Source organism: Lasioglossum baleicum, chromosome 19 (assembly GCF_051020765.1).
Source record: "Lasioglossum baleicum chromosome 19, iyLasBale1, whole genome shotgun sequence".
NCBI classification, from domain to species: domain Eukaryota; kingdom Metazoa; phylum Arthropoda; class Insecta; order Hymenoptera; family Halictidae; genus Lasioglossum; species Lasioglossum baleicum.
In genome coordinates, this window is record NC_134947.1 from 1,351,353 (window position 1) to 1,363,989 (window position 12,637).

General features: G+C 40.5%; 1 protein-coding gene and 1 long non-coding RNA gene across 2 annotated transcripts in view; both read left to right on the forward strand.

Annotated features, from left to right (window-relative positions):
- The window catches only part of LOC143218514 (uncharacterized), a 145,773-nt gene that overhangs the window by 70,899 nt on the left and 62,237 nt on the right, over window positions 1-12,637 (forward strand). The gene's annotated exons all lie outside the window — the stretch shown is intronic.
- Exp (expansion) overlaps window positions 1-12,637 on the forward strand; it is a 63,066-nt gene that overhangs the window by 35,326 nt on the left and 15,103 nt on the right. The window lies entirely within an intron of this gene.

A 12,637-nucleotide genomic window follows, 5' to 3' on the forward strand; every position in this document is an offset into this window, starting at 1 on the left:
TAATTTCAAAACACCATAGTATTATTTTCAACTTCTTAAAATGATCACAGTGAGAATCAAATATCTGTCTGGCTCCTGTCCCTTGTAATAGCGGCAGCCAACATTAATGTTGCATAAAGATCCGTAGTCTAGTGATTAGTTTAAATATTACTATCAAAAACACAGCTAATAGCAACCGTTAGCTTTGAATTGACAAGTCTTTGGAGATGTTCTCTCTATCGCGGCTCGAACGACACTGATTTTCCGCAAGATTTTTCTAAAGAATTTAGGAAGGGCATTTAGAGTGTCGAAATTCGGAATGTGCACGCTGTAGCACGAGAACGACGGGACGGTTATACGAAAAACAGAATGCGAGAAGGACCGCTGTAAGCTTTGTGGCAAACACATGTTTAGTTTTTCCTGCAGGTTGGTACGCAGAGTCGATGGGTAACTGTTCGAAAACGTCATCCGTCCTTTTACCCAGCAAGGGGTAAAAATGTCAGGTCAGCGTAGCATCCCTATTGTCCTATACCTTCCTTAAGAAACTTTCTAAAAGAAGGACAGACGACGTTTTCGAACGGTTACCCATCGACTCTGCGTACCAATCTACAGGAGAAACTAAACATGTGATTGCCAGCGGTCCTTCTCGTATCCTGTTTTTCGTCCAACCGTCCCGTCGTTCTCGTGCTACAGCGTGCATTTCGAATTTCGACACTCTAAATGCCCTCCCTAAATTCTTTAGAAAAATCTTGCGGAAAATCAGTGTCGTTCGAGCCGCGGTAGAGAGAACATCTCCAAAGACTTGTCAATTCAAAGCTAACGGTTGCTATTAGCTGTGTTTTTGATAGTAATATTTAAACTAATCACTAGACTACGGATCTTTATGCAACATTAATGTTGGCTGCCGCTATTACAAGGGACAGGAGCCAGACAGATATTTGATTCTCACTGTGATCATTTTAAGAAGTTGAAAATAATACTATGGTGTTTTGAAATTATTTTAATCTCTCTACTGTATTAAAATGCAACTACTCATGTTTGCTACAAATACATGAAATCCGCGGTCTAGTGATTGCATTACCTGATTGTTGTGATTTGTGCAGCAGTACAAGGGATATGGCAATTATTATTAGTGCATAACTATGTTTTGACAAATTTGAACAATGACTGTGAGTGTGGAGAAATTTCAAGACACACATTTCGAAGCAGCAAATGGATTTACGGCTGAATACGTGAGTTTTTAATACAATCAGTTTCTGTGCTTCTTCTCTTTTTTTACGATAATCTCGTAAACTAAAGCCAACCGCCAAATAGTCTAAAGAGAAATGTTATTCAGAATAATGGTCTTGACCACATATCCAAAGCTCATTGAAATCGGATAGGAGCTAGTAGTACATCGATCCCATGGATTTACAAGTAAAGTTTCTCGCGATAATCTCGTAAACTAAAGCCGATCGCCAAAAAGTCTAAAGAGAAATGTTGTTCAGAATAATGATCTTGACCACATATCCAAAGCTCATTGAAATCGGAGAGCATTCACATAATCGAGAAACTCTTGTTCGTTGCGATGTCACGGCGTACCACCGACACTCGCTTGTCGGTGCGGTGTGGCGCGGCCGCCCAGGGCGCGCTCTGATTGGTCCGTGTTTTTCGTTAATAACTCCTAAACAAAGCCGCAGTTGACATTGGTGCAAAGGAAAATGTCTCTTAGAATGGTCTCAGGAACCTCCCATTTCAATTAAGTACACCACATTTGGGACACCCTGTATATATATATATATATATATATATAAGATACATATATATACATATCATTGTACACGAATTTTAACCGCGATTTCGGTTTGAACTTGTGAAGGGGATATATGTATATACATTTACATATATGTATGAACAACGAGGATTTGCTCGTTCGAGCAAATCCAACGCAACACGTCGGTACGACGTTACAATACAAATGCAACACAGCCAAATCTCTTCATGTAGCCTATGTTTGGCTTTCTTCCGTTCCATAGTTCATATGGAGTCATTTTGTGTACCGTTGACTTCACACGAATTCTGGTATGCGCAGACACGCACACTGCTTCTGCCCAAAAATCCTTTGGTAAATGTGAGTCAGACATTAATGTCCTCGTCATCTCTATCAAAGTCCTATTCGCTCTCTCAGCTACACCATTGTACTGAGGTGTTCTGGCCGGGCTTAACTCATGTTTAATGCCTTTCATTTTTAGCCATCTATTCACAAATTTTCTCCAATAAATTCTCCTCCATTGTCGGAACGTATAGCTTTTACTCTTTTCTCGGACTGATTTTCCTTTAGTATTATTAATTTCTTTAATTCATCCGCTGCTTCACTTTTCTCTGTCAGTAATATGACAAAAATCATTCTACATAGAGTAGTCATCAACAATAGTGAATATATATATTTCTTGCCACCCTTTGATATTGGATTTATTGGTCCAATCGAATCAATATGCCATAGTTCTAAAATTTCTTTCGCTCTCCTATTTTCCAATCTGGCATGCACTTTCCTACAAGTTTTTCCTTCGACACAGCTTTCACATTGCACATTTGTCTTATTTTGTTCCTTCATACCTATTACTAGGTTTTCTTTCTTCATCTCCTCTATTATATTCCTATTTACATGTCCAAGTCTTTGATGCCATATATCATTATCTGTTCTCATTGTCACTTCTTCTTTATTTATTGTCATCGATTCCACATAGTATCCATTTCCTTTTCTTACTGCAATCATCTGTATCTTGTCTTTTTCTTTATATATTTCAGCACAATGTTTGTTGAATTTCACAGTGTATCCAAAATCTGTGAATTTCGCCACTGACAACAAATTAACATTTAGGTCTGGAACGCATAATACATTTGTTAGTCTTACTCTATGTTCAATCTGTTCTTGTTTCATAACAACGTCACCGATACCACTAGAAATCAGTTTTCTGCCTTCCTTGTCTGCTAGTGTGATTTCCCTCACGTCATGCTCTAGTCTGTCAAATACTTTTGTGTCATTTATCATATGACTCGTTGATCCTGAATCCAACAGCCATTCCATATTTTTAACATGCACGTCTCTTACGTTCTTTTCACTTCTCACTGTCTTATTTACAAGGGTTCGATCACTCGCAGTCATTACATTCTCTTCGCTTGTACTCATCATCGCTTCTCCTCTTCCACGTCCATATCCATACCTTTCCTGATGACCTCTTCTTTGAAATCTACCTCTTTGTCCCCTTCCTCGAGTAGGTTTACTGTTTCTCGTTTCATTACACTCATTTGATTTGTGTCCATATCCTTGGCAGTTAAAACATCTGACTTTTCCATAGCATTCTCTTGACACATGGCCCTTTTTTCCACAATTGAAACAGCATGTCTCATTATTCGTTTTTTCTTTAGCTCTTCTTATTCCTTCTTGATCTCTCTGGATTCGCTCTCCTCTTCTTCTTTCATTTCTCTCTTCTTCTTGTTTCAATGCGTACCTTATTTCATTCAACGTTACTTCTCTTTGATTTTCTAATATCCTCACATTTGGTCAAATTCAATCCTCAAACCTCTCATTACATACATCTTTAATTCATATTCCTCTATGACTTTTCCCAATTGTGCGCATTTATTTGTTAACGCTTCAGCCCTGTTTATGTATGTGTCTACATTTTCCTCTCTCGTCATTTTCAAATTTGTTAACTCGCTTAGGGCTTTTACCTTTATAGGTTCTGATTCTTCTGCCATATTATGTTTAATCAGGTTCCATAGTCTACCTGCATTACTTTCTTTGCAATATTTCAACACTTGTGCCGCTGCATGGTTTCCATCGTCCCACTCATTCCATATATTGAATCCTTGTTCGAAATTTTTGTCTCCCTCAGGCGGTATCTCTGGTTCTTTCTTTTCTATCACTTTTTTCCATAGTTTCTTTGCTCTCAATATTGCTTCAATTTTCTCTTTCCACAGAAAATAGTTCACGTCATTAAGTGGTTCGATATTCGCTAAATTCCATCCTTCTGCCATTTTATTCTCTTTTTATTTCTTTTTCCTCACAAATTAACACGTGCTTTTTCTTAACCTCGAACCGCGACCCACGAACCGCGAAGTTTTCAAAATCACGAACTAGCAATCACTCTCTGCTACCATTTGTGGTAAATGAGTGGGTGGAAATGCATATTTGTTTTATAGTAATGTAATATAATTAATGATTACATATATGCTAATACAAAAATAAAGAATTCACTCTCAACACGTGGCGTCCATAGATCGACTCAAACATAACCTCTAAGAACAAGCACTCCCTCTATATACTTCTGGCCTCTCACTCACTCACGTGTGGAAATGAGAGGGTGAAGGGGTCACCAATGTGGAGTGACTAGACCATCCACCGTCTCTTCGCGCGTGGTGTACCGATATTTGACTCAGGGTCACCAGTGTAGGTAAATTTGTTCGTGAGCCTACACACTCACGTTGTAACTCTCTCTAAGAGGGATTTCGTCGAGGAAAATAAATGTTCTCAGGTTATCACCGATCACCTCGATTTATTCGTGGTGAAGTCACCACCCAGCACACAGATACTGTAACCCGAAGGATTACTGACGATTTACACCAGTCGTGGGCAATTTTGCCTCAACTGAGGCAAAACTGTCCCCCACCAGCATCCGTCGTTACTATGTAGGAAGGACGCGTTTCGCTTGTCGCAAGCAGTGCGCAGGCCTCGTGCATCGGAGCCACGAGGAGCGCCACCGAAAGGAAGCTTGGCGAGGGAAGCAGGCGTTTGAGGGGCTCCACCCGTGCCCACGCCTGATTTACACACTAGAAACCACAACGTGGCGAACAATGAAATTCTTAGAATATCTCTCAGGAGCGCAGTACATTACGTCTTACAAGCACGAGATCTTGAAACGAACAGGTCGAGCACAATGGCTCACGAGAGCGTTTCGCTCTCAAGACGCTTGTGCGCAGGCGCGGAGCCTCGTGATTGGACGAGTGCAGCGCCGAGCCCACACACGCGTGCTCACACTTCCATCTATACTCTACATTCACAACTCTCACACACAATACAAAACAATCATCACTCACAATATATTCCAGAGAACTTGACGATAAATCTACAAGGAACTCGTATTGCTGCAAGTCAACGTATTAAATACTTGGGCATTCATTTAACCTAAATGAATAACTATTTTTATCATGTAAATATGCTAGAAGAACGCGTGTAAGTAAAGTTATCGGGGAACTGTCCAGAATTATGGCGTACATCGGCGCGGCGGACCGACATATGCCGGAAATATGCAGTAAAGGCACTTAAATATTGTATAAACATAACTGCAAAAAAGACTTGCCAGAACACAACGCGCTGGTCTGAATAGAGTGGCGCGAGCGTATAGATCCGCCGGAAGATACTCCTTGTGTACTATTACCGGATATTGTATGTATATCTACCTATGGAGTATACTTTAGCAGATTGCAAACCATTTTACGAAGCATCCAGAAGATTTCGTATCGATGAAGATGACGACGATGATCTAAGACAATGGAAAATCGATCAATTAGAAGCAAATAAGAAAAATATCGGAGAACAATCTTGGAATAGATGATATAACCTTTGGCATCGACGAACAACTGGAATGTGGACCAAACGGGTGATTCCAGACCCCAAAATTTGGAAAGAAAGAAAATTCGGCTTCTTAAATTATAGACTCACTCAAGCCTCAACCGCGCGGTCACGGAGTTTTCAAAACTTACCTTTTTAAAATTGAAAAACCATCAAACGACCTTTGTTGCTGGTGTCAAGATGTCCAAGATGATGCAGAACATACAATATTTACCTGTGAAAGATGGGAAGAACAAAGATTACAACTACAAACCAATCATAGATCGAGAATTTACAGCGGACACATTTACCGAATGTATACTTCATTCCAAAGAAAATTGGATAAAGATTAATGCCTTTATTAATACCATCATAGCCAAAAAACAAGAACAGAAAAATATTTAGAGAAAGAAAAAATAGATAAATAAACAATACTTATAAATAGATAAATAATATCTTACCTAACTGCTTGCCTGCAGGGGAACATGAAACCTGAAAGAAACCCTGAAAAGGGAAGGATAACGATTAAGTATATACAGGGTAACAAGAAATAACGGAGTTAAACATTTCTTATTATAATTCTGTCAAATCGACGAATTTTGAAAAACCAAATGATAACAACCATAACATAGACCTTTAGTATTCATATATTTAAGAAGTTTCGAAGTGGCCACCCTTTTCGCCGATTCAGAGGCTCAAACGTGTTTTGAAATTTTCGGCTATGGGCCGCAGCTCTTCTGGCGTCATTCGGTCCCACACCCGGCGCAGAGATTTTTTCAGCGACTCGAAACTTTTATGGGTTTGAGCACAGGCCCTGGCCTTCAAAATCGACCAAACGCTGGAGTTCATAGAGTTGAGATCCGGTGAGTACGGCGGCCATTCCGCAGATGTGATGAAACCTGGAAAATGGGATTTGCTACGGTTTTCGTGGATCAAGGGGTCAAAATCAACCAAGAAGTGTGTCGACGGGACTTTCTCGAAGCCGTCGTACTTCTGTGGGCCCAACAGCACCTCGGCGATCCGGAATGGACGTTACAGCAGGATTCCGCGTCGGCCCACAGGGTGAAAACGACTCAGGAGTAGTGCAAAGCCCATTTTCCAGGTTTCATCACATCTGTGGAATGGCAGCCGTACTCTCCGAATCTCAACCCGATGGACTACAGCGTGTGGTCGATTTTGGAGGCCAGGGCCTGTGCCCGGCCCCATAAAAATTTGGAGTCATTGAAAAAATCTCTGTACCAGCAGTGGGACCGAATGACGTCAGAAGAGCTGCGGCCCATTGCTGAAAATTTCAGGACACGTTTGAGCTTCTGTATCGGCGCAAAAGGTGGCCATTTCGAAACTTCTTAAATATATGAATCCAAACCAAAACACTTCGTGTAAAGGTTGACCAAGTTCCCCGGCCCATCCACTTCAGTGATATGAAGGATGGACCAAGTTCCTCTCGCCTATCAAAGTTGTAATACGATGGATGGACCAAGTTCCTCTCGCCTATCAAAGTTGTGATACGATGGATGGACCAAGTTCCTCTCGCCTATAAGGGCTGTGATATCGGGAAGGACCAATTCCCAGAGGCCAATGATTGTTGTATTCAAACTTTACAACCTACGGAACTTGGCGTCTGCGCTGGCACTACTACTCTGACTTGCATGAGAAAAATTTATATCCGGATACGGCGCAGAAGGAGACGATACTGCAGGAGACGCAGCAACGGCAGATTTAAAAAAATTCGTAAGATTTTTGCTTGAGCAGTTGGGAATCCGGATATAAATTTTTCTCTTGCAATTCAAAATACTATTGCCAGCGCAGACGCCAAGTTCCGTAGGTTGTAAAGTTTGAATACAACAATCATTGGCCTCTGGGAATTGGTCCTTCCCGATATCACAGCCCTTATAGGCGAGAGGAACTTGGTCCATCCATCGTATCACAACTTTGATAGGCGAGAGGAACTTGGTCCATCCATCGTATCACAACTTTGATAGGCGAGAGGAACTTGGTCCATCCTTCATATCACTGAAGTGGATGGGCCGGGGAACTTGGTCAACCTTTACACGAAGTGTTTTGGTTTGGATATCATGTTATTTTTGTAAGAAATGACCAGATATTCGGAGGATTCATAGACGGAAGTTAATTTGCAGAAAATAGCATGATGCATCTCACTTAAAACACGCACGTGGCTGTATCTCGGGAACGGTGCGTCCTATCGCAAAAATAACGAAATTTTCGAAAGGCTTTAACCCAAAGCATATACGGTATGCCCAACCACATGACGTAGGTGGTATTTTTTTTTCGGGATTTTCGATTTTTCCTGTTGGTTTGGATATAAAAGAAACCTGATTCCAAAATTTCAAGTTTCTAGCTTGTCTGGAAGTGGGTTAGAATTAACATGATCATCATCATCATCATCATCATCATCATCATCATCATCATCATCATCATCATCATCATCATCATCATCATCATCCTCCTATATATATTCCAAGAATTATGCGTTTTTGGGGTATTTTTATCTCAGGTTCCAGGCTAGGTAGAAAGTTGCTTTTTACATGAGAGTTAGTTGATATTATATCTAGCTCAAATAAAAATTTTGGTTGACCTAGGTTACCGGGGAGAGCGGCAGCGGCGGTGGCAATATGGCTAAAAAGCGCAAAACTATCGTACGAGAACTACTCGGCAGCTTAGAGGTGGCGGGAGGGGAACTTGGTGCGCGCGCTGCCGCGCGCGTTGATACTAAAGGTCCATGTTATGGTTGTTATTATTTGGTTTTTCAAAATTCGTCAATTTGACAGAATTATAATAAGAAATGATTAACTCCGTTATTTCGTGTCACCCTGTAATAAATAATTTGTCGATAATAATAATGGATCAGTTGATAATAATTACTACTTATCTAGTTAATGTTGGTTCTGGTTTGAGATAGAATACTCATTGAGTATTGCCCGGTAACTATCCCTGGAACATGAATAAGTGAACTAGTTTTGTTCGTTGTTTTTGATCGGTACAGCCAAGAACACGAGTGGCTGTTCTCGGATAGATGCTGGTGAGTGAATGGAAGAAACGGTCCTCACCAGCATCCCGAGGAGAGAAAGGGAAAAAATAAAATTCCTATGGGAAGGAAAAAAAAGGCCATACATTACACATTTAACAGTTTGTTCTCGGATTTGTTCCATTATTTTACCAGGAAGCCCTGCGCTTTCAATGATGACAAGGTTCAACACAGTGAATGACCTTTTATTATGTTAGCAAAGATGTTGACGGTAGCCAGGGCTATTGCACAATTTTCCAGGCTAAACATTTTCTGCTACAAGCACGGGGCCCCCAAAACGCTTAGTCCGCTTACCGCTTAATCCGCCCCTGCAGATTCCCGTAGCTCCAGTGTATGTCCCGTGTATATCCCGAATGTATGAATTCGGTAATATTATATACGGCTGCACTTTACTTTACCGGACTCAAAATTTCTGCCATTCTCCTATAAATTATGAGGTGTTTGGTATGTAATCTAGTAGATTTGTACCCGGGGCGGCTGCAGATCGAAGTTTCGATCCTGTAGGATCAATGGTTCAGGAGTTATGCTTGCTCAAAGTTGAGCAATCTGCAGTGTTTTTGACAGGTAAGGGCGCCGCCATATTGGTTTGTAGTGACGATTGCGTGTCGCTTACCGAGCAGAGCCGTTAGGTGCAGAGTGGCCAGACGAGTACGACCTTGAAACTCGCGAGGGGAATACAGTACCCCTTCTCTGATGACCAGCAATATGCGCAAGCGCGATGGGGATCGAGTAAGGCGCATGGGAGACACGTTGCGCTTGCGCAACGGGGATCAAGTGGGGCGAATGACGACGCGTGGCGCTTGCGCGATGCTCTGAGTGTTCAGTTCGTAGAGTTCATTAATAAATCTCATTACAACTTTTTAAGATATGCATTGAAAAAGGTAGTTTCAAAACTTGCTATGTCCATTCCTTAAAAGTGTTAAAATAGATTATGATTTATTTTTAGGACATTTATGATTTTACTGGAATGTAACTCAGTAGTACAGATTTCAACATTTTTTTCAACATACATATTATAATAATACATAACAAGCATACTTAATTTCACAACTGAAACTCCCACATGTTACAATTCATTTTATTTATAATAAAGAATGTTGATAATATCTAGAACGATTCATATGATTCATTTCATTAGGTAATAGGTTCGATATGCGGCAATAACCTAAAACTTGTAATATATCATCTGTCATTGTTGCGTCCCCATCGCGCAAGCGCCACGCGTCGTCATTCGCCCCACTTGATCCCCGTTGCGCAAGCGCAACGTGTCTCCCATGCGCCTTACTCGATCCCCGTCGCGCTTGCGCATATTGCTGGTCATCAGAGAAGGGGTACTGTATTCCCCTCGCGAGTTTCAAGGTCGTACTCGTCTGGCCACTCTGGTTAGGTGATAGTTGGTTGGCAGTGCCGTAACAAGGGCGTGGCGAAAGAGGCGCCTGCCACGGGCGCAACCGGGTTTGGGACGCAAAACAAAGAATACCGACCCGGTTAAGGATCGCTTGGACGCTTTTCAAATCTTGCAAAAAAATTACTAACACTCGTTACAAAACGCGTATCCAAATCTCGACATAGAATTAAGGATTTTCATAACAATGCCTCCCAGATAGCACAAAGACATCTTAAAGAACGCCTAAAAGTTGCCTGACGCAAGACGTACGTACGTCTTTAAGTCTTACTTTACGTCTGTGGCACGTCGATCTCACGTCTTTTTCACGTACTGTGTACGACTTTAACAGGTCTTGGTTACAAAGCTGTGCGACTTTAAGTCCCCTCTCACAAGTCTTTCCGATGTTTTTAAGTTGTACGTAAAGACGCAAAAAAAGTTGCCTTTTTGGACACCTCTTACGCGACATCCAGGCACCTTTTAGGCATCTTTTATGCATCTTTTACGCGTCCTTTCAGGCATCTTTTATGCATCTTTTAAGCGTCTTTTTACGCGTCTTCCGGGCATCTTTTAGGCATTTTTTAGGCATCTTTTATGCATCTTTTTCAGACGCACAAAATTTTCAAATTTAAGAAAAAGTTATAAAAAAAATTAGAATCTATATTGTATATATATTACTACTTTCATGCACTGCATTCCACTTTGTCTCTGAAAAAACCTTATTACAATTTAGAAATTTTTATGCAGTTGGGCGGGATTCGAACTCTGCACTTACCGTTTAACTTCATGATGGCTTCCTCGCTGATCCATGCGAACCTTTGCTGTTAGATTCATTACTTTTTATTCTTATAGGCTCAAACCATATCAAATCATATATGTTATTATATAAAAAATATTTAACAGAAGTTTATCACTTCTAATCATTATATAGTTATTATATATTAATTACACTGTCCAACAAATTTCAACTTTTTTTGTGATTTCAATATACTGTTGGGTCCTTCTTATAGAGTTTTTTGCGCTGATTCCGAATCTGGTTTTAATTTTTTTCCTATACGTCCAGTTTTTGAAAATCATGGCTTTGAAAAAAAAACATATTTTTCAACTTTAAACAAATATTGTGATGTTATTATAAAAGATATTGAATTGTTCTTTACAGCAAAAGATTCTGTAGACTGTCCCGAATACAGTGATATCCAATATTAATACATTATGATTGTTTAAACAATGATTAAAGACGGAGATGCACCACTTTTGCACCCATTTTTGCGGATATTTTCGAATTTATCTCAAAAAATAAGGGTCCAGCGAAAAATTGAACTATACCACGCGAAAGAGCAGACTTTTATCTTGAGAAACCCCCCTGTGAAGTTTGCATGGTCGACGTTTTTTTCGAACCAGAAAGCAAAATATCTTCGCCCGACATGAGTTGTCACCAGTGACGCTCACCACCAGAACGGTCGTTCGCCGCTCCGTATCCCGTCGCTGCGCCGTATCCCGTCCCGAGCGCCACTGGCGGAAACTCATGTCGCGCGAAGATATTTTGCTTTCTGGTTCGAAAAAAACGTCGACCATGCAAACTTCACAGGGGGGTTTCTCAAGATAAAAGTCTGCTCTTTCGCGTGGTATAGTTCAATTTTTCGCTGGACCCTTATTTTTTGAGATAAATTCGAAAATATCCGCAAAAATGGGTGCAAAAGTGGTGCATCTCCGTCTTTAATCATTGTTTAAACATGTTTAAACAATCATAATGTATTAATATTGGATATCACTGTATTCGGGACAGTCTACAGAATCTTTTGCTGTAAAGAACAATTCAATATCTTTTATAATAACATCGCAATATTTGTTTAAAGTTGAAAAATATGTCTTTTTTTTAAACTCCATTTTCTCAAAAACTGGACGTATAGGGAAAAAATTAAAACCAGATTCGGAATCAGCGCGGAAAACTCTACAAGAATCGCATAGTGGGAATCGAAATACTTTTTGGCTGTTGGACAGTGTTATTTACAAAAGCACCACCCTCTCCGATTTTGATGAAATTTATATATGTTATGCAGTAACACATTCTAAACAACTTTTTCCTTTTCCAATATAGGGGGGTCGCTTTTAGTTTTCGAGACATTTGCAAAAAACTATCGCGAATACTGTATTGAATTTTTCGCATTCCTGGACACTCTGCTGCAACGTAGACCTGTTTAGGTGCGGCGTTTGTTTACATTTTGACGCTGTAGAGATAAGAGAGAAAACAGGGGGGGCGGAAAGGGCCAGCCTGACACCACACACACACACCCAGTGCTTAACACGCACCCAGTGTTTTTAAAAAGAAGGTTTCCGTTAAGAAATTAACATTTGCACCAATTTTCACTATCATATTCGTAATCAGCACGTGAAAATACGTAAGAATCTAGAGTATAATTTAGAAACAGTGGGTGCGTGTTAAGCACTGGGTGGGTGTGTGTGGTGTCAGGCTGGCCCTTTCCGCCCCCCCCCTGTTTTCTCTCTTATCTGTACAGCGTCAAAATGTAAACAAACGCCGCACCTAAACAGGTCTACGTTGCAGCGGAGTGTCCAGTAATGCGAAAAATTCAATACAGTATTCGCGATAGTTTTTTGCAAATATCTCGAAAACTAA